Source organism: Felis catus, chromosome A1, assembly GCF_018350175.1.
Source record: "Felis catus isolate Fca126 chromosome A1, F.catus_Fca126_mat1.0, whole genome shotgun sequence".
NCBI lineage: Eukaryota > Metazoa > Chordata > Mammalia > Carnivora > Felidae > Felis > Felis catus.
The window spans coordinates 62,955,394-62,979,723 of NC_058368.1; the positions used below are offsets into that span (position 1 = coordinate 62,955,394).

Sequence of the window (24,330 nt, forward strand, 5' to 3'; positions counted from 1 at the left end):
ATTGTATTTGATGCAGATGCCTATCAGAGGGCATTCATCATGAACTAGGCACTAAGCATTCGCGGCAGCCAGACTGTTACTGTGCAACATGAATGTGAATGGAGTCACTGTGGTGGTTCCTACTCACCAAATTTATCTACTGCTTGAGCCAAATACTAAACCTGCCATACAGATGAGCAGTTGGGCTCTTGTTACAGCATCAACCTTTGAGTCATAGACTCACTAGCTACTTGGTGCGGCAACACAGTGGACTTCTTTTAACTCAGAATTTTGACTAGAAGAGTTGCAAAATTTTTGTACATTTTGCTTTTCCTTCCTGCAAACCCTCAGGAAGTGCCACTATTACAGCACTTATAGATGGCTGATAACACTACCAATGGATCACTTGCAACCTTGAATCAGACCAAGAAATCCACCTCAGCAATTGGTTCATGACCACGGTAGCCACTGGTCTTGTCTGTACCACACTATCTAGAAGCTGCTGATATTATGGGATGATCAGCTGATGACATGCTTAGGTGACAGTTTGAAGAGGATACCCTTTGAAGACAGACACTTTTTTTTCAGGAATCTATATTTTCTAAATCAATAATCCTATGAGGTTAAACCCCCAACAGATGAACTACATAGGTCTAAGAACCAAGAGGTGGAAGTAGTAAAGGTCTCACTTCCCATCACTTCCTGTAACTCACTTGGGGAATTTGTTTCCCTCCTGGCTCTGTACTCTGCAGGTTTAGAGAGATCCAGTTTTCTCAAAGGGAAATATTTCCATCAGGAGACCTAGCAAGGTTGCTGTTGAATTTTAACCTGCCATCTGGGTACTTTGAACTCCTTATGTTAAGAAAATAAAAAGCAAGAAAAGGAATCCTCATCCTCATGAGGGTAATTGAGCCTGCTCAGAAAGACCAGGTGTAGGGCTGATGTTACAAATGGAGGTGGAGCAGAATGTGTTCAGAATCAAATGATCCAACTGGGTGTGTCTTGGTTTTCACTTCCTCTAGCTTATTGGTAGAGGGACAAGTGTGACAGCCAAGTCTTGAGAAAGTTATGAGGAGGCTCAAACCCTTTAGGTGTGATGATCTGCTTTATTGTGCCAAGTAAGCCATTTGGATGTGGAAATGTACAGACAGAGTTTAAGGGGATCTAAAATGGATAATATGGTAGATTGAAGATGGAGAGCAGATGCACCTTCAAAACTTGAAGGATGATGAAAACTAATTATGTCAGCCTTATAATTTTCCTTTGGGAAAAGCCCACCATTATTCTAAACTTCTCTCAGGACTTGGACCACTCTGATTCATTTTTTTTTTTTTTTAAATTTTTTTTTCAATGTTTTTTATTTATTTTTGGGACAGAGAGAGACAGAGCATGAACGGGGGAGGGGCAGAGAGAGAGGGAGACACAGAATGGGAAACAGGCTCCAGGCTCTGAGCCATCAGCCCAGAGTCTGATGCGGGGCTCGAACTCACGGACCGCGAGATCGTGACCTGGCTGAAGTCGGACGCTTAACCAACTGCGCCACCCAGGCGCCCCTCACTCTGATTCATTTTAATAGTACAAGGGGCCGCTATCACAGACCCTGCTCCATTACCCTTCAGAACTAAAGGATCAATTTCCCAGTCCATTGCTGCAGTACTGCCAGCTCTTAACCCTCGCTTCTCAACCCCTTCTGGGAATTCCCCTCAAATGAAGAGGGCCCTGTTGTCTAAGGTCAGGACCTATCCCAGGCAGTCTGCATTCAATGACCAGTTGACCTATAAAAGCCCATTTGATTGCCCCAATAAGGGACAGATCCTGAAGTTATACAATGACTGAAGACTTGACTTAGAGTCAGCTTAAGCCATTGAATCAGGATTCCAGTTTCTCTTCTGAAACCTGCATTCTTCCCTTATATCCTCAGATGTTGATCCAAAGAGCACTCCTTAAGAAACTTCCAAAATGCCTAATCTTCAGTCTACTTCCTGGGAAAATGAAACTATACCTCCATATCACTGCAGTCAACCTCATCTTTCATAAGCTTCTAGAAAACCTATCCCAGAAACTTGACAAAGTCTATCACTAAAGATCAAGATCATCTGCTTTTACTTCACTGTGTTTATTTCACTTTATATTCTTTACCTTTTTTCTTTAAACTAGTACATTTCTGTCCCTTTCATTCATTTCACCCAACCCCACCTCTGTTCTGTTCCTGGTATATGAGTGTTTTGTTTTGTTTTTAAATATTCCACATACATGAAATTAGTATGGTGTTTCTTTTCCTCTGATTCACTTAGCATAATGCCTTCAAGGTCCATCCATTATTGGAACAAATGGGAAGATTTCCTTTATATGGCTGAGTGTGTGTGTGTATCACGTTTTCTTTATCCTTTCATCCATTAGTGGACACTTTATGCTGTTTACATAATTTGGCTATTGTAAATAATGCTGTAATAAACACAGTGTGTGTGTATCTTTTTGAATTCATGTCTTCATTTTCTTTGCATAAATATCCAGAAATGGAATTGTCGGATCATACGGTAGTTCTGTTTTTAGTTTTTTGAGGAAACCTCCTGCTGTTTTCCATACTGGTTGCACAAATTAACATTCCCACCAAAAGTGTAAAAGGGTGATTTTTTTTCGCCACATCCTAACTAACCTTGATTATTTCTGATCTTTTGGCAATCGCCATTCTTTAAAAAAATTTTTTTTAATGTTTATTTTTGAGCAAGAGGGACACAGAATCTGAAGCAGGCTCCAGGCTCTGAGCTGTCAGCACAGAGCCTGATGCGGGGCTCAAACTCACGAACCATGAGATCTTGACCTGAGCTGAAGTCGCATGCTTACCAACTGAGCCACCCAGGCACCCCTGGAAATTGCCATTATGTGATTAGTGATGTTGAATACCTTTTTATTTACCTGGTGGCTATATATATGTTGTCTTGGGAAAAACATCTATTCAGATCTTTGAGTTTTTAATCTAATTGATTTTTGAGTTGTAGGAGTTCTACTTGGAAATATTTGCCCATTCATAGAATGCCTTCTCATTTTGTTGATGATTTCTTAGCTATGCAGACGCTTCTTAGCTTGACGTACTTCCACTTACTTGCTTTTGTTGCCTTTGATGTCAGATCCACATTGTCAAGACCTCAAAGAGTTTTTGGGCCTATGTTTTCTTCCAGGAATTTTGTTTGAGGTCTCACTTTCAAGTCTTTAATCCATTTTGAGCTATTTTTGTAGATGATTCAAGAGGGGTGAAGTTTCAGTCTTTTCCATGTAGTTGTCCAGTTTTCCCAATGCCATTTATTGAAGAGACGTCCTTTCCCCATTGTACATTCTTAGCTACTTTGTCATAAATTGGAGACACATGTTTGGGTTTACTTCTGGGCTCCTTATTGTGTTTCATTGATCTGTGTCTGTTTTTATGCCAGTACCACAGTATTGTGATCACTGTAGTTTTGTAGTATAGTTTGAAATCAGGAAGCATGTTGTCAGCCTTTTTTCCTGGGATTGCTGTGGCTACTTGGGGTATTATGTGGTTCCATAAAAATTTAAGGATTTCTTATTTCTGAAAAATTAGAATTTTGATAGGGATTACATTAAATCTGTAGATTGTTGTAGATGGTGTGAACATTTTAACAGTTTTCACCCAGTTCATGAGCATGGAATAATTTCCTTTTATTGCTGTTATCTCTAATTTTTTTCATGAATGTTTGAGTTTTCACTGTACAAGTCTTTGACCTCTTTGGTTAAACTTATTCCTAGGTATCCTATTCTTTTGGATGCATTTGTAAATGGGATTGTTTTCCTTCTATCAGCATGCAGCGATGCAACAGACTTAGGACACAAAATCAATATACACAAACTTTATTGAATTCATTGATTATTTCTAATAGTTTTTGGTGGAGTCCTTATGGTTTTCTGTGCAACATCCTGTCATCTTCCAATAGTGACAATTTTACTTTTCCAATTTGGACGTGTTTTATCTTTTGCCTAATGCTCAGGCTAGGACCTCTAATACTGTGCTAACTAAAAGTGGGGGTTGTGAGCATCTTTGTCTTGTTTCTGATCTTAAAGCTGAAGGTTGAGTATAGTGTTAGCTGTAGCCTTGTCATATATGACCTTTATTATTGAGGTATGTTCCTTCTATACCCACTACGTTGAGAGTTTTTATCAAAAATGGATGTTGCAATTTGTCAAATGTTTGTTTTTCCGCATCTATTGGGAAATTAAGAATTTCATCCTTAATTTTGTTAATGTAGTATGTCATTTTGATTGCAGATACTGGAATAAATGGCACTTGATCAAGATACATAATCGTTTTAATGTTGAATTCAGTATGCTAATATTTTGTTGAAGATTTCTTGCATCTGTGTTCATTAGAGATATTGGCCTGGAGTTTTTTTCTTGTGGTATCCTTGTCTGGTTTTCATTATCAGGATAACATTGGACTTGTAAAAATGAGTTTGGAAGTGGTTCCCTCTTACAGTTTTTTGGAAGAGTTTAAGAAGCACTGGTATTATTTCTTCTTTGAATGTTTGGTAGGTTTTACCAAATTAACTTTTAATTAACTTTCATCTTAATGCTTTTGGTAAGAAGGATATATGTATTTATTGACCCAGATCTTTCAGTAAAAAGTCAATGGACTGATACTTCTACACTTAAACTTTCAGTGACAATTTTATGTGAATTTAGATCAGTGATCAAAAATTTAAGCAAAACTTTTTTAAAAAAAAAAACAAATCTTTAAGGATGTAGTTCTGAGATATAAAATTACTTACTGGCTTTTACAAAACACAAATTTTCGGCAGAACGTAATATGACAGCAAGAAAAGAAATGCCATTGTGTAAATAGAGCTATGTTTCAAGTAGCATTTATGTTATCATAAATGGCCCACACAAGCAATCCATTGTAGGAGGTTTTGTGGCTTAGGTTGTGTTTATTTTTGAAGTTAAAATACTGCACTCATGACTGTGGTTGGTGTACTGGAATAATATTTCTATTTTTGATTCTTGAAATATTTTCTAAATATTCTAAACATAGTAGAGCCTAAACTGTATTTCTGTCTACACACATGCCTGAGTATGTTTCTATAAATCTGGAAATAAAATTAAATTCCATTTATAGACAGGTCAGTACCTCAAATTCCTGAATGGCAGATTACCTTGAAATGATTCCTTTAGCACATTGGTTTCCTAGGCAATGAGATCAGCTTCAATATAACATGTCTTCTATACCGTTTGTGACCCAAAACTTTCAAATCTCTCCTGTAGGTTCAAAATCCATTTTATAACTATGGTACTGAAACAGTAATGTACATGAAATAAGAATTTGTTAATCCTCCTAAGAATGTTGAGGGAAAAAAAAACAGTAGGTCTATAATTATTTATGTACTAATGTATTTATATTTACTTCGGAAAGACCGTGTTGAGTGGAGGAGGGGCAGAGAGAGGGAAATAGAGAATCTGAAGTGGGCTCTAGGCTCTGAGCTGTCAGCACAGAGCCCAACCCGGGGCTTGAACCCACCAAATGGGAGATCATGACCTGAGCAGGAGTAAGACATTTAACAACTGAGCCACCCAGGTGCCTCAACTGGCTACAGGCTGTAAACAAAGGTGAAGAAACCTGGCTTTGTTATTTAAACCGATGCAGTGTAAGACTATCATGAGGGAGGGGGTTAACAAAACTCTGCAATCCTCTCTGGCGTGGTGTGAGAGGCACAGAAACTTTGCAAATTGCTATTCAACTTGTCTGGCAATGAGAGCAAAGTAACCAATGTCTGCTGCTTCTGGGACAAATAAATAATATGAAAATCAGACCACAGCTTTTGAGTTGCCGTGTAGTAGAATAGAGAAGACAGAGCATACAATTTAAAGTCAGAGAACCTGGCCTAGAAAATTCCTGGCTGTGTCAAGTCAATCAATCTCATTAAGCATCGATTTCCTCATCTCTAAGGCGAGACTAGAAATGAAAATACTTCTCAACCTTTTCTCCTAGGCATGTTGTGAAGCTTGAGGAAGAAGGCCTGAGAAAATATTTTTCATAACATATAAAATGTCACTTAATTGGAAAATAAGAGGTATAGAAAAACTTTTTAATCTATGGGGAATGAATTTGACCTTATGGAAAATAGTGACTCCAGCTCATCACTACCAGTCTAACCAACTAAGTGAAGTGGTTGAGCCACCCAAATGACTGAGCCACCCAGGTGCCCCATACATGATTATTAAAAAACTTAAAAGGATTCATGTAAATAGTGTAAAATTTTGGTAAGAAAAGTATAGACCTACTTCTAAGAAACAAACTCTAGAAAAAGTATGCTTGGGAGCCAGTGGTAATTTTCTTTTATGTTTATTCTTGAGAGCAGGACAGAATGTGAGTGGGGGAAGGGCAGAGAGAGGGAGACACAGAATCAGAAGCAGGCTTCAGGCTCCGAGCTGTCAGCACGGAGCCCAACAGGGCTCGAACTCACAAACCATGAGATCATGGCCTGAGCTAAAGTCAGACACCCAAACCAGCTGAGCCATCCAGGTGCCCTGGTAATTTGTTTTTATAAATAAAACACTTAGAGCAGGGTTAAGAGCATGGCTTCATATTTTTCTTGCATCATCCCATGTATTTCATTGACACAGATGTGTTGATCCAGTATCTGTTTCTGCACTAGGAATTATTCACAAGAGTTTAGCCTCTATCTTGCCTAATAGTAGAAAATTTTCTTTCAGAATTCCTTCCAGTCACACAATTTCTGAATTAAGGAATGACTATACAAGTTACAAAGCACATGGGGCATCTAGGTGGCTCAGTCAGTTAAATATCTGACTGTGGATTTCAGCTCAGGTCATGATCCCTCGGTTTGTGGGATGGAGCCCCCATAGGGCCCTGTGCTGACAGTGCAGAACTTGCTGGGATTCTCTCTCTCCCTCTCTCTGGCCCTCCTCTGCTTGTGTTGCCTTTCTCTCTCTCAAAATAAGTAAACTTAAAAAAAAAAAAAAAAGTCAAAATGGCCAAAAGAATTCCCCACCCTAACATCTAGCCTCAGGTATGTCACATAATAAGTGTTCAGTAATATTCATGTGACCCATATATGCCAAGGTCTGTTGAACTTTCTCTTGACCTGAAGAATGATTAATGTGAAAGCATAGCTTTTGTTACTACACATACTTTGCTCTTTGTTAAAAAAAAATTTTGTAGAATGATAAGCTAACAGTATTTGTAGATATTTTTTTAAATGGGATCCTCAGAACTGTATTCCCAACTGGAAAACAATATTTAATTCTATGCCTCACTTTATTACATATTTGTTTGTGATGTTTGCTGTGGAAAAAAGTCAGACTGGAATTAGGCCCTTGGCGTATTTAAAAGTCCATCACAAATAACATGTAGAATGTACAAATAAAAAGAATGGACAGATATATGCCTAAGTCAGGCTCTGGTTACAGTGCCTTAAAGATATGGTGACCTAATGATTGTAAATACTGTGCCACTCTTAGAACATGTTTTCTGTTAGTAACAGTGTATTTTCCCCTATATATAGGTCATTTTATCAATGAAATTATCTAGGCTGTCTATTCTCCAGTTCAAATTTCATTACTTAATATGGGCACTTCCTAAATTTAAACTACATGTATAAGAACAGGAAATGGCAGTGGTGCCTGGGTGGCTCAGTCAGCCAAGCGTTCGATTTGGCTGAGGTTATGATTCCATGGTTCATGAGTTTGAGCCCCATGTCGGGCTCTGTGCTGATAAGCTCAGAGCCTGGAGCCTGCTTCAGATTCTGTGTCTCCCTCTCTCTGCCCATTCCCCCTTGCATGCAAGTGTTCTCCGCTCTCCCTCTCCCCCCTCCCCCCAAATAAACATTAAAAAAATTTTACAACAACAACAAAAAAAAAAAAAACAAAAAAAAAAACAAAAAAAACCACAAAAAAAACAAAAAACAAAAACAAAACAAAACAAAAAAAACAGAAAATGGCATACCCAAATAGGAACCACCAAAGGATCCATATTTACTGGTCTATTTTATTCTTGATCTCAAAATCTTGAAGCAAACACAATTGGCCATGCAATTCAGAATCTATAAATATGTGAAAACTGTTACTTAAAAACTCTTATTTAACTTGACCCTTAATATAAAATGAAAACATAACCTCCATTTTTGTAATGAGAACTATTTTTTCAATTCTAAATTTTTAAAAATGTTTGAGAGTGCGCACACATGTGTGCCTGCGAGTTGGGGAGGGGCAGAGAGATCAGGAGACAGAGAATCCAAAGCAGGCTGCACACTATGAGCCCAGAGCCCAACAGTGGTGTTTGATCTCAGGAACCGAGGGATCATGACCGGAGCCAAAATCGAGTCGGATGCTTAACCAACTGAGCCACTCAGTCTCTCCTAATGAAAAATAATTTTAATGAACTGTCGACACTAACAGAAAATGTGTCCTACAGTATTTCATTCTGTGCTATGTGTCCAATGAATTCTAACCAAGCAGCTAATAGTAAAACTACTAGCTTATGAGAGTTGTCCTGATGAAATACCAGACAGGGTGCCTTATACAACAGAACTGCATTTTTTCCAGCTCTAGTTGATGGAATCCAAGGTGTTGAATGGGTTGGTTTCATCTGAGCCCTCTATCCGTGGCCTGCGGGTCACTGCCTTCTTACCCTGTCTTCACATGTATACACATTGTGTACTAATCTTCCTCTTATAATGATACTCCTACCAGGGCCCACCTAGATATGACCTCATTTTATCTGCATTACCCTGTAATGATGCCATTTCCAAATACAGTCACATTCTGAAGTACTGGGTGTTAGGACTTGAACATATGAATTGGGGATAGGGGAGATGGGACACAGGGTACCCCATATCAAAAACCCTTAATTGTGGCTAAGATGATAAATTCTGTTCTTCAGCCTGTTCTCTGGGCCCCACATTGCTCTTGTCTCCCATTCTCTGGTCTGTTCTGGAATGTACACTTATACTTTTCCAAGTCCTTTAAGTTCTTTGTAGAGAGTTCTTAAGTCTTTGTCACTGTCCTCAGAGGCAAGGATGGTGAGGTAGTGAGTTCTTTTTCTAAATTGTGCAATATTGTTCATTCCTTTTTTTTTTTTTTTTTTTTTTTTTGCTTGCTACTTCCCTCCATCAGCATTGGCATTTTCTTTAGTCTGAAATGATGAGAGCAATTTCAAAGTTCTTTCCTGCTTGGAATCCATCCAAACTAAAACTTGGAACTAGAATCTACTCTCCAATTTAATTGGATCAGAGCATGTTCTGTGTCACTCCTGCAGCCACAGTAACTGCTTAGCACAGTTATTGGGTGATCAATGCTGGCCCAACAGCTTGGGGGTTGTGCAAGGCCATAGCATTAGTACATAAATGAATTTAATGTGAAATCCCTACCTGGTAAATAACTAGAAGTAATTTCTGGAGCTAGACACTTAATATTTCCTTCAAAATAGTATTCTTTCTGTTAATACAGTAATTCTATTTCTGTATTAGGCTCTAAAGGCATTTCTTTGGAAATACTCATAACAAGTTAAATTTCAGTTATCAAGAGCTGCTCAATCCACAAAGCTAATCATACAAATTACTAGTGTTTACTTTTTCTAATCTTCTGACTAGTCATTCTAGGTTATATAATACGGGTAATAAAACTATAGATGTTTTCAATTCACATAACTTATCTTTCATATTTTCATAAGTGTTGTCCATGATAAACAGAACTATAAAGCCATTATATTACAAACGTAATACTTCTGTTCTAAAATACAAGATTGTGATGAATTACTGCCTGAGATCTTCACAGCTCAATAGTTCCTATACATTTAGAAAAGACTGAACTCTCTCCTCCCCCATATTTGCTTTGGTTTTTTACCATATCTGATAAGCACCATCTGAAAGCTCATGCTTTGTGTTTGTGTCTCATGGCCTACAGGGTGAATTCTATGCTGTCATTGTGTTCGTGTTCTGCAAAGAATAGCAATTTCGAAAGCGGGGTGGTTAATTTTATGGGTCAATTTGTTGGGCCATGGTGCCCACATGTATGGTCAAACATTGTTCTGTGTTTGAGGTTTTTTGATGAGATTAACATTTAAGTTGGATTTTGAATAAAGTAGATTAATCTTTATAATTTGGGTAGGGCTCCACCAATCCGTTGAAGGCCTCAGCAGAACCAAAGAGTGGCTTCCCAAGGGAATTCTGTCCACAAATGACCTTCAGTCTTAAAGTGCATCTACTCTTCCTGGGGCTCCTGCCTTTGGCCTCCACTGCAAATTTTGGAGTTGCCAGCCTCCACAATGGCATGAGCCAATTCCTCAAAATCTCAAATACATGCATACACACATGTACATACATATATACACACACAATCCATACATATACACCCCCAGTTGGTTCTGCTTCACTGAAGAACCCTGGCTAGTAGAATATCTCCAAACACTTTATTAAAAACAACAAAAATGAAGGATGGGAGAAGGCAACCTGAAGGAAAAGGAAGAAATAAAGCAAAAGAGAAAATACATATTTTAAGCAGTTACAGACTTAAAAGGAATGTGCACAAAGGTAAATGTAGCCACTTACGAATCATAATTTTTTCCATTTTGTGGACAAACTTTCAAACAATGGCTTATCTGCACTCGGAGAAATGTGTCTAGTTCAACCTGAAGTAATACTTAACATTTATCATAAATAGTTTGTATATTTAATCCTTACCATAATCCTATGTATTTGGTATTCTTCCTTTTGTCAAATAAGGAAAAAAAAATTGAACATGTTCTCTGATACTCCAAAGTACCAGGAAGCATTACTAAATGCAGACAATGTTTCAAGATCATATGTTTCTATAAGCTACATTTTTCACAACTCGTTTGTGTTTCTATAAGTGTGAATTCTGTCATTTGGGTACAGATAGCATCAATAACCCACAAATTTTCCTTGATGACATAATAGATAATATGGCTAAATTTCACTACCTTTTACGTATATATATATATATCATTTATAAGTGACCATATTTTAAAATATTTTAACAGATTTTTAATTAAAATTTACTTATATTCTGCTCTGTTTAATCTTCCAGAAAGTTGTATGGATATATAAACTAATCTCCTATAAATTAATAATTCTTTAGTTTTAATTCTTATTCCATGTTTTAAGCCTTTTCTGGCAAAATGGAAACTTAGCATGAACTAGAAAATCCCCAGCCCTTGCTCTTGCTAAGTTTCACAAGTTCAGAAAAGTTCAGAAATACTCGTGAATAAGTACACATAGAATCATTATGCTTTAAAGTTGGAAGGTACTTTATGGGTAGTCTGAAACAACTTTTTCAAATGAGGACTTGAAGTTGCTGGATGAGAAGTGGCTTGCTCTTGGTCACAAGGTGTGCATAAAAAATAAATGCAGAGGCATATTAAAAAGATATATTTAAAAGTAAAGGTCTTTAATCACTATTTTTCAAAGTTAAGCAATTAGGAGTCTTCAATAGCTAAATCAAACATCTAGAATAAAATATTCAAAAGCAATATGAAGGAAAATTGAAACCTTAAAAAACAACTTCTCTTTATATACATGTGGGTCAAGATTTTGTCCCACAAAATAGTAACAATGTTTGCAGAGCAACGTATTTACAAAGAACGAATGTTTTGAAATGCTCAATACATTTGAATGTTTTGAAAATACTCATTTTTAACTTTTTATAGTAATTTATAAGTAGTCTTTGTTCTAATTCAGAATTATGATTTCAATTAACTTTTTAATTATAAAATCTTTTTTTATAAACCACATCTTTCAAGTTATGAAATTATTTCAAACTTTAAAAAACACCCTTGTACTTAATCTTTGGACAAGTCATGAACTCAATTAGAAATCTGTAAGGGTTTATTAAAGAACATTAAATAGGAGCTATCTAGAATCATTGTAAGTCATTTGGTGCCTGTATCTCAGCAAACAAAATACGTTTGAATTCGAGAGTTCGACATTCAGGTCTGCAACAACCAGTGTAATCATCTGTACTGAATAAAAACCTGTGTGAGGAATGAAAGACTTTGTGTGCCTTTGTAGCCTCTATTCTCCAATACTCCATTCTCAAACCCTTATTTTAAAGACAGCATTAAAGGCCAATAAGCAAAATAGACTTTGGGGTTCCCCCAAATATTCTCTCCTAATGTCGTCTTCAGATGAACGTTCAGTTTGGCACTTACTTTGACCTTTGATTTACACCTTTAATAATCTTGCGTTTGAAGAAGAAAATCTTGCATTTGAATTGTTAAAGCCTTTTTTTCTTCTCTGATTCCTGGGCTCAGACTAACCAGAGTCCCTTCTAGTGTTAGAAACTTAGTGCTCATCCTCAAAAATCACTTTCAGACACAGTAAACAGGCTTACCCACATACCATTTGTAACCCTTAATATATTAGGATTATTTTCTATGTCAATATCAAAGCCATCAGCAGAGAACTTCACATATTCCTATCAACAAAACTTCCCCATCCATCAACATTTGCCCCTTGTTTTTCCCACCTGTTACCAGATGTTACCAAATTTCTAAGTAAATCCAGCCCCCCACCCTTTCAGGAACACTAGATCCTAAAAGTGATGTTCTTAAATAGGTGAGACATGATGGGTGTATATATCCAAAAGAATGGAAATCAGGATCTTGAAGAGCTGTCTGCCTTCCTGTGTTCCAATACAGCATTATTTACAATAGCCAAGATGTGGAAATAATCTAAATAGATTTAGATAGGTAGATTTAGATCCATTTAGATAAATGGATAAAGAAAACGTATATAAAGGGGGGGATCCTGACATTTGCAAGAATGTGGATGAACCTACAAGACATCATACTACTGAAATAAGTCTGTCATGGATGGGCAAACATTGCATGATTCCACTTATGAGGTATCTATGGGAGATTTATGGAGTAATTTTCCTAAAATGTGTGAGATCTTTTCTCTGTTGTAAACACCTAACACCTGCTCTGCATTTTACTTCTAGTAAAAATCACAGTTCTGTACAATACCGCCAAGGCCAGTCATTGTCGAACCTACTTACCTCACTGACCTTCTCTTGAGACCAGGACTCATGGTCTACTCACTGTGCTCCAGCCACATGGACCATCCTTACTTTCCTACAGTACTTAGCACATGGTTTACCATAGTACATAACTCTATTATTTTCTTTACCCAGGATACTCCCTCCCCAATTATCTACTAGCCTAAATTACTTCAGTCCTTCCTTACATCTCACTTTTTCAAGCCAGCTTACCCAGACCACAGTTCCTAATTCTGCAAAGCCCCTCCTCCTACCCCACCACTCATGATCCCTGTGTACTTACCTAAAATGGTAAATAATGTTTATAATTAGGCTTATTTTATCTCTCCCTAGAAATAAATTGCACAATTGGTCTATTTTGTGGTTTATTCTCTTCATTGATACATGCTAAGTGCCTAATTCATCTCTTGAAACGGACCTGAAATACTTGATTATTGGGAGCACCTATACACTTAATTCTGAACTGTTTTTGTAACTTTCTTTCCATTCTTTCATTTGGAATGCTCTTAATTTCTATGGATATTTTATGTAATAGTCAAGTCCTGTTTTTTTTTTTGCATATAAGAAAATGAATAAGATCTTTTATAATGGTTAGCCAATTATTCCTATACCATTTGTTCATTCTTTCCCTATCCTGGAAGTCACATGAAGAAAGAGTAAAAGAAGGTAAAATGAACTGAGCCTAAAGCTGGTAGGACAAGAAAGTGATGGTTGATACTGAATAGGTTTAGTGACTACTTACATATAGGCTGCATATGTGCACTTGGGTCTATTTCTGGACTTTCTATATTCCCTTATATAGTGTATTCACATTCCAGCAGCTTGACTGATCCTTTTAATACATAATGTTCCTTTTCTCAAAAGCCACCTCCTACACTTCACTCACAGTAAAAAACTACACATCTGTTCTTTTGCTAATAACTTTAAAATGGTTGATTCAATATTTACCTAGATCTAAAAATTATAAAAAAAATTGCTGGTGTAGGTATTTTCAAAGATGCTTTCATCAGCCAACTTTAAAATTTTAAATAGCATACATTGGGGCACCTCAGTGTCTCAGTCATTTAAACATCTGATTCTGGATTTGGGCTCACATTTCGTTAGATCGAGCATGTGTCAGGCTCTTCACTGACAGTGCAGGGACTGCTTGGAATTCCCTCTCTTCCTTTCTCTCTGCCCCTCACCTATGTGCATACCCTTTCTTTCTCAAAAAAAAATAGCACACATTAATTTTTCTGAGATCTAAATGGACTATAAAGATGAACTGGCTTGAATTTAGCATAGGTTGACATCCAGTGGGTAAGGTTGGATGATAGACTACTGGCAACCATCACCCACTTCTCAGCAGGTCAGTGGCTGTGAACTGGCCACACCTATCATACAGAACATGAAAATTCTTATCTGGAAAGGAGAAAATGACGTGAAGCTTGAACTAATATGTGACTGCCAGAAGACAGATATGTTTTGCCTAATGATTCCATATCCCTTCCTTTTAAAGAGTACAACCTACCCACTCCACCTCATGGAATCATGCCCAACTTGGCTTGCTTCCATAGACCTAGGTGGTCTAGGGATAACTGGCTGAAACAGGCCAACCTGATAAGTGTGGAACCCCAATACTAATGGCTTATTGTAAAGAACCAGATATTAAGTATCTTGGGTTTTGTGGGTCACATATAGTCTCTTGGGTCTTCTCTTCCTCTTCTTTTTCATTTTCTTTTTTTTCCTTTACTCTTTAAAAACCAGTGTTAGTCCAAAGGTCACACAAAAAGAGAACAGTAGCTGGGTTTGGGCCATAGGCCATTGTTTGCCATCTCCTGATCAAAAAGATATCACCATGATAGCTGGAGTACCATAAACAGATAACTTCCAGCTGACCTTCAAGAAATATTCTAAGGGATCTTCAGATTCTCCAGTGTGGCAACCAGGGAACTGTGTCGCTCAGATATGCTGTGGGGAACATAGTTAACAGACAGCCCAACTGCTATCCTTATCTATCCACTGTTGCATTTGTATTGAGGTCACACTGTCCTCAGGCTTCTCTGTGAGTAAGCACAACAGGGATTCTATGAAAGCTTACTACTGCAAGACCTGGGACTCCTGTGATATGTAACTTAAGGTAGGAGATTCTCTGTTAACCTATCTTAACCTTGGTTAGAAATATGCTCTATTCCAAGACTCCTTCACCCAGTCCTTCTTTCCTCCCCACTCTATTTTCATAGGAGTTAGACTTGCATGTAGTTAACTCTCCCCACCTCACCCCCTTTTTCTTCCATAGGCCTTCCCCCCAATAAAATTTTATACATCAAATCCCATCTGTTAGAGCACCTGAAATTAACAGGTGATTCCACTTCTGAAGAACAGATTTCTTTCATGCTTACTTTTTTTCCACCATGTTAAAAAAAAAGTGTGCTAGCATTACAATAACAAAGTATCACCGACTGGGTAGTTGGTAGAATTTATTGTGTCACAGTTTGGGAGGCTAAAAGTCTAAGATCAAATTGTGTGAGGATTGGTTCCTTTACAGAGTTTTTGGGGGAAAATTTGTTCCATGCCTGTCTTCCAGCTTCTGGTAAACTGCTAGCAATTTTGGGTGTTCTTTGCAGACGGTGTTCCTTTTCTATCTTAATATCCTCTTCTTTCTATAGGTGTCTTCATGCCAGACATACTGGATTAGAGGCTTACCCTACTTAATCATATCTGCAATGACCCTCTTAATAAATCAGGTTACTTTATGAAGTGCCAGGGGTTAGAACTTCAACCTATGAATTTTGAGAAAACACAACTCAAACCTGAACATCAAACATGTCACCTAACCACCTCCTCATGGGCCACATGAACAAAACCACCATGTCTGCAGGAATGGTGAATATTTGAGGGTGACATGGTTAGAATTACAGCCCTTGTCTCAGAGCAAGTATTTAATACTGCTTGTTGATATTAAAGCATTTCAGCCAGTCACCTCTCAAGGGACAGATTGCCTCAATAGACAATCGCCCACTTAGTGTCCACCTCCCAAGATTTCACTGGTTTATCTTCCCCTCCCATTTTCCCTTCTTTCTTGTCTTCGTCTCTCCTTTCCTTGGGGAAGAGAAACCAATCCTTCTCATTTTGTTTCATATCTAATAACCATTGCCCTAGAGTAACAAATAGGACTACTGTAATAAACAGGTCTAGTCTCCTTGGATGCAAAATGCACCTTGAAATAATATTTTACCCTCCTCCTTCAGGCAGCAGACAAGCAATATAAAATGTTATCACAGGAGCTCATGGAGTATACAACAGAAATTTATTGCTTCATAAGACTGATAGCTCTAGAATACAGTGAAACACAAATGGGATATGGCACATTTTATAGTAAGGTAATTTTTCTTAAAAACATTCTTTATTGTAAGGTTTTCTACCCTTTAGGAAAACATTAGTATTGATAGTTGATCAACAGTTTAATGTCAGGTGAAATGTAATTTATCCTCCCATAATTTCTCATTTTCATAACTACTTTCTCTCTGACAGAGGTTCCAGTTTTATACCTAGGGGACTATTCAGAACAGCATTGAATAATTAACTGACAAATATTCCCCAGTTCAGGCAGAGCTGCATTGCTCTTGGAATCCACATTTACCAAGTTAATGCAAACTAGCAATCCCAGTGAGATAACATCCCCTGTGGATTATGTGAATTTTGTCTATTTTGCTCTGTTCTCTATCTGAACGCCAATTTTGGATAATTGTACTCTTTAAGAGAAAGAAATTAGGACACTTAAGTATGGCAAAAAAAAGTATTTTGCTTTTAGCTGACCCTTAAATAGCTCAGGATTAAGTGGTATATTGAATTCAAGTACAATGTAAGTTTATCTAGCAGCCTGCCCGTTAAAATTACCATATTGCCATAGCATAGGATAATCGTAGGTATGATGGACATCAATACCAACGTACACACCACATCAAAGTAATTTCCCAAGCAGACTATTACTTTCCTTATTGGGACCTGGAACTAGGTGTTAATAGAGTAAACTGACATTACCTTTTCTAATACATAAAGGGCTGTCTTGCTTTCCTTTCAGTTATGGAGCTTAGAAATCCAAGAATTGTTATAAACTTCCCACTTTCCCTCACCTCCTCTTTCTATTTTCCAAGACCCTTTTCCTGCTTTCCTTACCATCTCTTCTCCCTACAACTAGAATTTTTAAATAATAAGGCTAGAAAGAAACTTAAATACATACTCTTGTTATAAGTATTCATGGTTTGGGGCACCTGGGTGGCTCAGTCGGTTAAGCGTCCGACTTCGGCTCAGGTCATGATCTTACAGTCTGTGAGTTCGAGCCCCGGGTCGGGCTCTGTGCTGACAGCTCAGAGCCTGGAGCCAGTTCCAGATTCTGTGTCTCCCTCTCTCTGACCATCACCCATTCATGCTCCGTCTCACTCTGCCTCAAAAATAAATAAACGTTAAAAAAAAAAAGTATTCATGGTTTGCTTTGTTTTTTACATGATTAATGCAATCTTCATACCACCCCATGTCAGCATGGAGACGTTCTGGATTGTAGACCATGTCTTAAAAGAGGCTCTTTCTGTTTTAAATCCTTGTAAGCAATGTCCAAGTTCTCAATTTCCCCTTTGAAATGAAATAAAAAACCTTGTCTGTACCTGCTGATTCCCCTTTTTTTTTTTTAACTCTCCACCTTTTTCCTGTTAAAATACAGGATTCATGTTACAGATTATGTAGTACTAATATGTGTGTATCCGGCATAAAAATAATACAATGAATGCCGATACCAAGGTTGGCCACAGAGTAGAGCATCAATGGAATATCTGAATTTCTCTGTAAATTTTTCACAATTACATTTCTGGTTGTCTTCCTAGAGGTAAAACTTTGTCTTTGGGCTATTTGTGGACATAGACTGGCTTATTTATTTTTTTTTTTTTACTTAATTGTTTCGTTTTTATTTTTCATTTGTTTTCGGTTCAGGAGTAGAATTTAGTGATTAATCACTTAGATATAATACCCGGTGCTCAACACAATAAGTGCCATCCTTAATATCCATCACCTATTCCCTACCCACCTTCCCTCCAGAAACCCTCAATTTGTTCTCTATAGTTGAGTCTCTTATGATTTGCTTTTTTTTCCTCCCTTTTCCTATGTTCATCTATTTCTTAAATTACATGTTAGTGAAACAATGTTTTTCTCATTTGTTTTTCTGAGCATATAATACTCTCCATGTTGTTGCAAATGGCTGAATTTCACAATTTTTGATGGTTGAGTAATATTCCATTGTATATATGCTATTTTTTCTTTATCCATTCATCAATTGATGGACATTTGGGGTCTTTCCATGACTTGGCTATTGTTGATAATGCTGCTATAAACATTCGGGTGTGTGTGTCCTTTGAATCAGTATTTTTAGATCTTTACAGTAAATACCTAATAGTGCAATTGCTGGATCATAGGGTAGTTCTACTTTTAACTTTTTGAGGAACCTCCATACTGTTCTCCAGAGTGGCTGTACCACTTTGAATTGCCACTAACAGTGTAAGAGGGTTCCCATTTCTCTGTATCCTCACCAACATCTGTTGTTTCCTGAGTTGTTAATTTTAGCCATCTTGACAGGTGTAAGGTGGTATCTCATCGTGGTTTTGATTTGCATCTTCCTGATGATGAGTGACGTTCATCTTTTCCTGTGTCTGTTGGCCGTCTGGATGTTGTCTTTGGAAAAATGTGTACTCATGTCTTCTGCCCATTTCTTAAATTTTTTTCTGTTTATTTTTGACAGAGCATGAGTGGGAGAGGGGCAGAGAGAGAGGGAGACACAGAATCTGAAACAGGCTCCAGGCTGTCAGCACAGAGCCCTATGTGGGGCTCGAACTCACTGCAAGATGATGACTTAAGCTGAAGTTGGATGCTCAACTGATTGAGCCACCCAGGCGCCCCTCTTCTGCCCATTTCTTAACTGGGTCATTTGTTTTGGGGTATTGAGTTTGATAAATACTTTATAGATTTTGAATACTAACCCTTGATCAGATATGTAATTTGCAAATAACTTCTTCCATTCTATAGACTGTCTTTTAGTTGATAGTTTCCTTTGCTGTGCAGAAGCTTTTTATCTTGATGAAGTCCCAATAGTTCATTTTGCTTTTGTTTCTCTTGACTCTGGAGACATTCCTAATAATAAGTTGCTGCCTGTGTTCTCCTCTAGGATTTTGATTGTTTCCTATCTGGCTTATATTTTAGCACAGTTCCTTTACAGAGAAGAAAAACACAAAAAATACAGAAACATTTTAAAGTAATGTGTGAAGAAATTCAAATGTTAACAAGGGAGAGTGTTCTTTAAGAACAGTGAACCTAATATTCTAGGCCTGCCTTCTAAGCATTAATCAGGAGTCATAAGTTTGAGAAGTTAGGTGGGGTATGGAAAATGGGAGGTTTAGTGGCTGAAATCTTCAGAGCATCCTACAAGAATAAGTAACAAAACTGGATTGCAGAGCTAAGATGAGAGGTCTTGGTAAATACTTTGAATGTGGTAGAGAATGTGAGGAAGAGAAGGAATAACAAATAGATAAGCCTAGCTACAAATTAACTTAAACTCTACTCAGATTGACATTTGCCCCTCCCCTAAATGCATATTAAAAACAAAAATTCCCTTTAGAGAAGATGACTCAGGTCTTTAAAATTTCTCTGCAATATTTTAAACACATCTGGAATTAAATCAAACTTACCTGGAATATCCACAGGTAAAGATGGATATGAAAAGCCAAAAATAAAAACACAACAAAGATACCTGAAGATCAAGATTGGTTTAATAAGGCACTGTTAGTAATTCATTAAAATGTTAAAAATTTTTGAGAAAACAGAAAATACTTTGAGAGAATTTTACAGAAGTAAAAAATTTTTAAAGTCAAATGGGTTAAAGGTCACCTGGGTGGCTCAATCAGTTGAGCTGACTTGATTTCACCTCAGGTCATAGTCTCACAGTTGTGAGATCAAGCCCCGTGTCAGTATCTGCATGGAGGTTGCTTGGGATTCTCTGTCTCCTCTCCCTCTCCCCTGTTCATGTGTTTAATCTCTCTGTGCCTCTCTCTCAAAAAAAAAAAGTTAGAAATCAAATGGGTTATACTTATAAAGTTGTGAAGTGTAATAACTGAACTTGAATACTCAATCTAAGAGTTTAAAAGATTTTATGTAGCCGAAGAAAAAAATTAAACTGGATAATAGGCCCAAATAAAATATTTAATCTGAAGCCTGGGTGGAAAGCTGCCTTACTGTGAGAATTTCTCTAAACATCCCATAGGATAGCATCTCCACTCTCATTTTTTTTTTTTTGGCTGACTTTCATTTATGGTGTCTTTTTCCCTTATCTATTTATTTTTTTGTATCTGGAAATTTACAAGAATTCTTTGTGGCCCCAGATGAGCATAATTCCTGAAGGAAAAAAAAGACATTTGCTTCTGGATATTTGAAAACATTTCCAATTGAGGATTTAATTAGAAACCAAGTAAGACTGAGGATAGAAACTCTGAAGAATGTATTTAGGCCTCAAAACGTGTGAACTAAGACTTGTGATCTAAAAGTACTTAGTATATTTTCTCTTGACTAGAGCCAAATTTGTAGCAAGTGTTTTTTTTTTTCATGTGTGTGTGCGCGTGTGCATGTGCACGTGTCTTACATCACCTTTTCATTGACGATTTAGCTCTCTGCTAGATTCCCAGTGTTATATTAGGGTCTTTAATCCAGCTCCAGGCAATTTTATGGCCTAGATTTTTTGTTCTTCCTATCTGTTTTTGGCAGTTACAAATAATGCTATTGGCAAATAAAAATAATTTTAGGCTTGGTATGCTGTTTGCTATGTGACAGCATGTCATAGAAATAATAATTCCCTTTCTGTTTTTTTGGTTTGGCCTTCAAAAATTTCCTTCACATTCTTCAGCAATGTTTAAAAAAGTTTTTAATGTTTAAAGAGCTAAATTTTTTTGTTAATATTTTGGGTGTTTTACTAAAGTCTTACGGTATAAGGAACTTTTAGTAGGAAAGATTTTAAGCCTACCATATTACCATTCTTCCTCAAACTGCCCTGATTGCTTTCACCAAGGCCTCCATATTGTTCAATCTAGTAAGTTTTGAGTTTTCCTTGAGTTATTCTTTGAGTTATTGGTTGCACATGCCCTCATTGATCACTCCTTCCTTCTTGATGTGCTTTCTCTACCTTCCTTCCAGAATACTCTTTATTTCTTCCTCATCATTCTTCCTCAGGTGTTAATATCAGACCCTCATTGTCTCAACACTAATGCATGATAAAACTCAGAGGTTCTGTACTCAGTCTTACTTTCTGTTCTCTGTTTCTCTGGGACTTATCTCCTACACTCCCAAACTCTAAAAGATGAGTATCTTTAGTTCAAGGTAAAGTTAAAGTTGGGTACACACATTAGGAACCATCAGTGAGTGCACAGATGGTATATGAGCTTGACAGAGTATGAGATCAGTCCAGAGAAACGGCGAGTAAGACAGATTGACATCTCCATGTGTATGTCTAAAGAGCCTCCAATAAAACTCCAGATTCTATTCCTCACCAGTTCCTCCTCCTGTGTTCTGACACCTTTGAGTCAAGTGTGCTTTCAGTGGACACCTTCGTTTCTTTGGATGCTCAGGCCAAAAACCCATCAGTCATCCCAGACTACTTTTCACATCTCACATTTGATCCGTATGAAAATACTGTAGCCTGTACCTTCCAAATAGCTGAAATTCGACCACTTTACTGCTGCACACTTCGTTCTCAGCTGGTTTGCACTTGCTGTCTCGTCTGCCTGGACTCTGAACACCACAAAACCACTTGGGAACCTGATCAGCAGTCTCCTCTTCAGACCTATCCTAACACCCCCCAATTCTACCCACCCCCCCCCAATTCTGCTGCCGTTCCCTTTGTGGAATTTCTCTCCATGTTACATACTGTGTATGGGTTTATTACTTGATTTTCCTCAAAAATTTAATGTGCATACATCACCAGCTCCAGAACAAAACCTGGCATAGAGTAAATTACAAAAAACACACCACATAGTTAATAGGTATCATTTTATTGTATAGGAGATTGAGGCTAAAACAATTTGTGTTTCCTAATGTCCCAGAGATGGTAGAATAGCTACAACTAAATCCTGATCATTTTAAAAGAATAACAGAAAAAAATGTTGTTTCTTATTGTCCCTTGCTGTGGTCATAAAAATTTCTTCACATGGTATCTGTGACTTCACAGTCTGACCCCAATCTGTCCTTTGAACCTCATCTCCCATATGAATCACTTTGCTTACAGAAGACCTATGTGAACCTCAGCTCTGTTCTAGCTGCCTTTCTCCAAAGAGGTCATGCCCTGTGGACACTGCTCCACCTCCTATTTCTCCCTTAGCCTGGGGGTGACCTCTTTCCCTATTTCTGGCTAATCAAATCTTCCACTGTCTTCGACTCAGGTCAAATGTCACTTACATCATTAAGTCAGATCATCCAGTCATCTCAGTAAAAATTAATCTTTTTTCCATTTCAGGCACTGCCAAAGCACTTAGTTTTTATAGAACTTTTGGCACTTTACACTGTGCACCTTGTGTTGAATACAATCCTATGCCTGCTTCTTCTGGAACCTCAGGAGACACGAAGCTTCTTGAGGACAGTATTTTGTGTATAATCACCTTTATAATCTTCCTTTAGGTCTTAACAGTGTTGCATATACAGTCAGCCCTGAGTTAAATATTGCAGAGGTGCTTTGAACTACTCCATCATATCCAGTTGTCCCTATAAGGAAAATATCCAATTCTTTTTTCTTTTTAAGTCAAAGATCTTCTGTTTGTTTTTAGACAAAGGCCTTATAAGAATCACAGATGAAAGATCATGCACAAACCACATTTTTCCCTCAATGACAAAAAGACACGTTCAGTAATTTTTAAAACATCCATTTTTAGTGACCCAGCTAGCTGGAAAAATGTTGCTGGATTTTTTCTGGTCAGAGGGATGCTGCCTATCTTGGCTGTATTACCCACCACAAGAAGGAGAGCATAGATGGACTATGCTCATTTCAGACAACTAACTCTAACCAGCTTTGAAGAAGACATGGTTAAGCTGGAGATATAGTTGCAAACTTTGCTTCCTCCTCCTCCCCCGAGGAAGTGGACACAGAAGCACACATCCAGGAAGTTCTGGGTCAGTGAATTATTCGTGTTTTCACCAGCCAGACCTCATTGTGATGCCCGTATGGCTTCATGGGAGAGTCCTACCTGGTGCAAAAGTAGATGTCACTCTGGCACGTGGCTGTGCCCTCCAAGGTGGTCCGTAGCTGAGCGGCATGAGCTGTGCAGTCTGCTTGCTCGGTGTAGCCACCAAACTGCAGGGAATAGATGTGTTCCCTCTCCATCTTAATGCTTTCATCAATGCAAACTGTCAGGTGGCTCTGAAACTGGTTTGGAATCCAGAACCAGACTTCGTAAATTTCTTCTGTAGGGAACCATCCTCACTGAGAAATACAACAAAGGAGATAGGAACTGTCATCCCCATCCCGATTCCCTTGTCCTGGGGGCCTCCCACGTACTTCATGGCTTTGGGCAATGCTTTCCGTAGAGCCTCATCCACAGGCTTATCTCTCAGTTCCACTGTGGCAAACCACCGGCTTTCACAGGTTGCATCTTCATAGGAGACTTCTTCCTTGCCAACAGTCTGAAACAGCAAGTTCTTGACCATGCTCAGCATAATGTGGCTGTGGGACTCTTTTTTTTCTGACTGGTTTCCAAGGTACTATAATGATGAATACTACAACCAATAGCACTTATTTACAACATGTTTTCCAGTAAAACCACATTACTTAAAAACGAGAACAGATATTAAGAGAAAATACATAAAGAAGCAAATGTGGGGCGGTCAAACATGTATCTAGGAGGGAAATTCTCCCTGAGACGTGAAGGGAAATTGTCTGCCCAGACTGTTTAGTTCTTTAATTCTGGCCTGTATCAAGTCCAGTGGATTTTCAGCTTTTATTGTACATATGCTTTAACCCATGGGAGCTTGAAGTATATATCAGGTAAAGCAGATATGTTGATTCAGGTAATTCTGAAGGTACTTTGTTGGAGATAGTGTAAGTTGGTAAATACGGGAAAGATAGAGTTCAGACTAGCAAGAACCTTATCATACTAAGACACTTGTATCCATTCCTTACGCATATGAAGAACAAATGAAGGATTTTGAGCAGGGAAGGAACTTAACCATATTTGACATTTCAGAATTTAACATCAGATTTAGCAGGAAATATAAAACTGTCTAGGGAAGAAATTTGAGTCATGAAGTTTGTTA

General features: G+C 37.8%; 1 pseudogene; it reads right to left on the reverse strand.

The window, feature by feature from the left end:
- Positions 1 to 23,191: 23,191 nt before the first annotated feature.
- On the reverse strand, positions 23,192 to 23,724 carry LOC101094230 (annotated as a pseudogene).
- Positions 23,725 to 24,330: the final 606 nt, after the last annotated feature.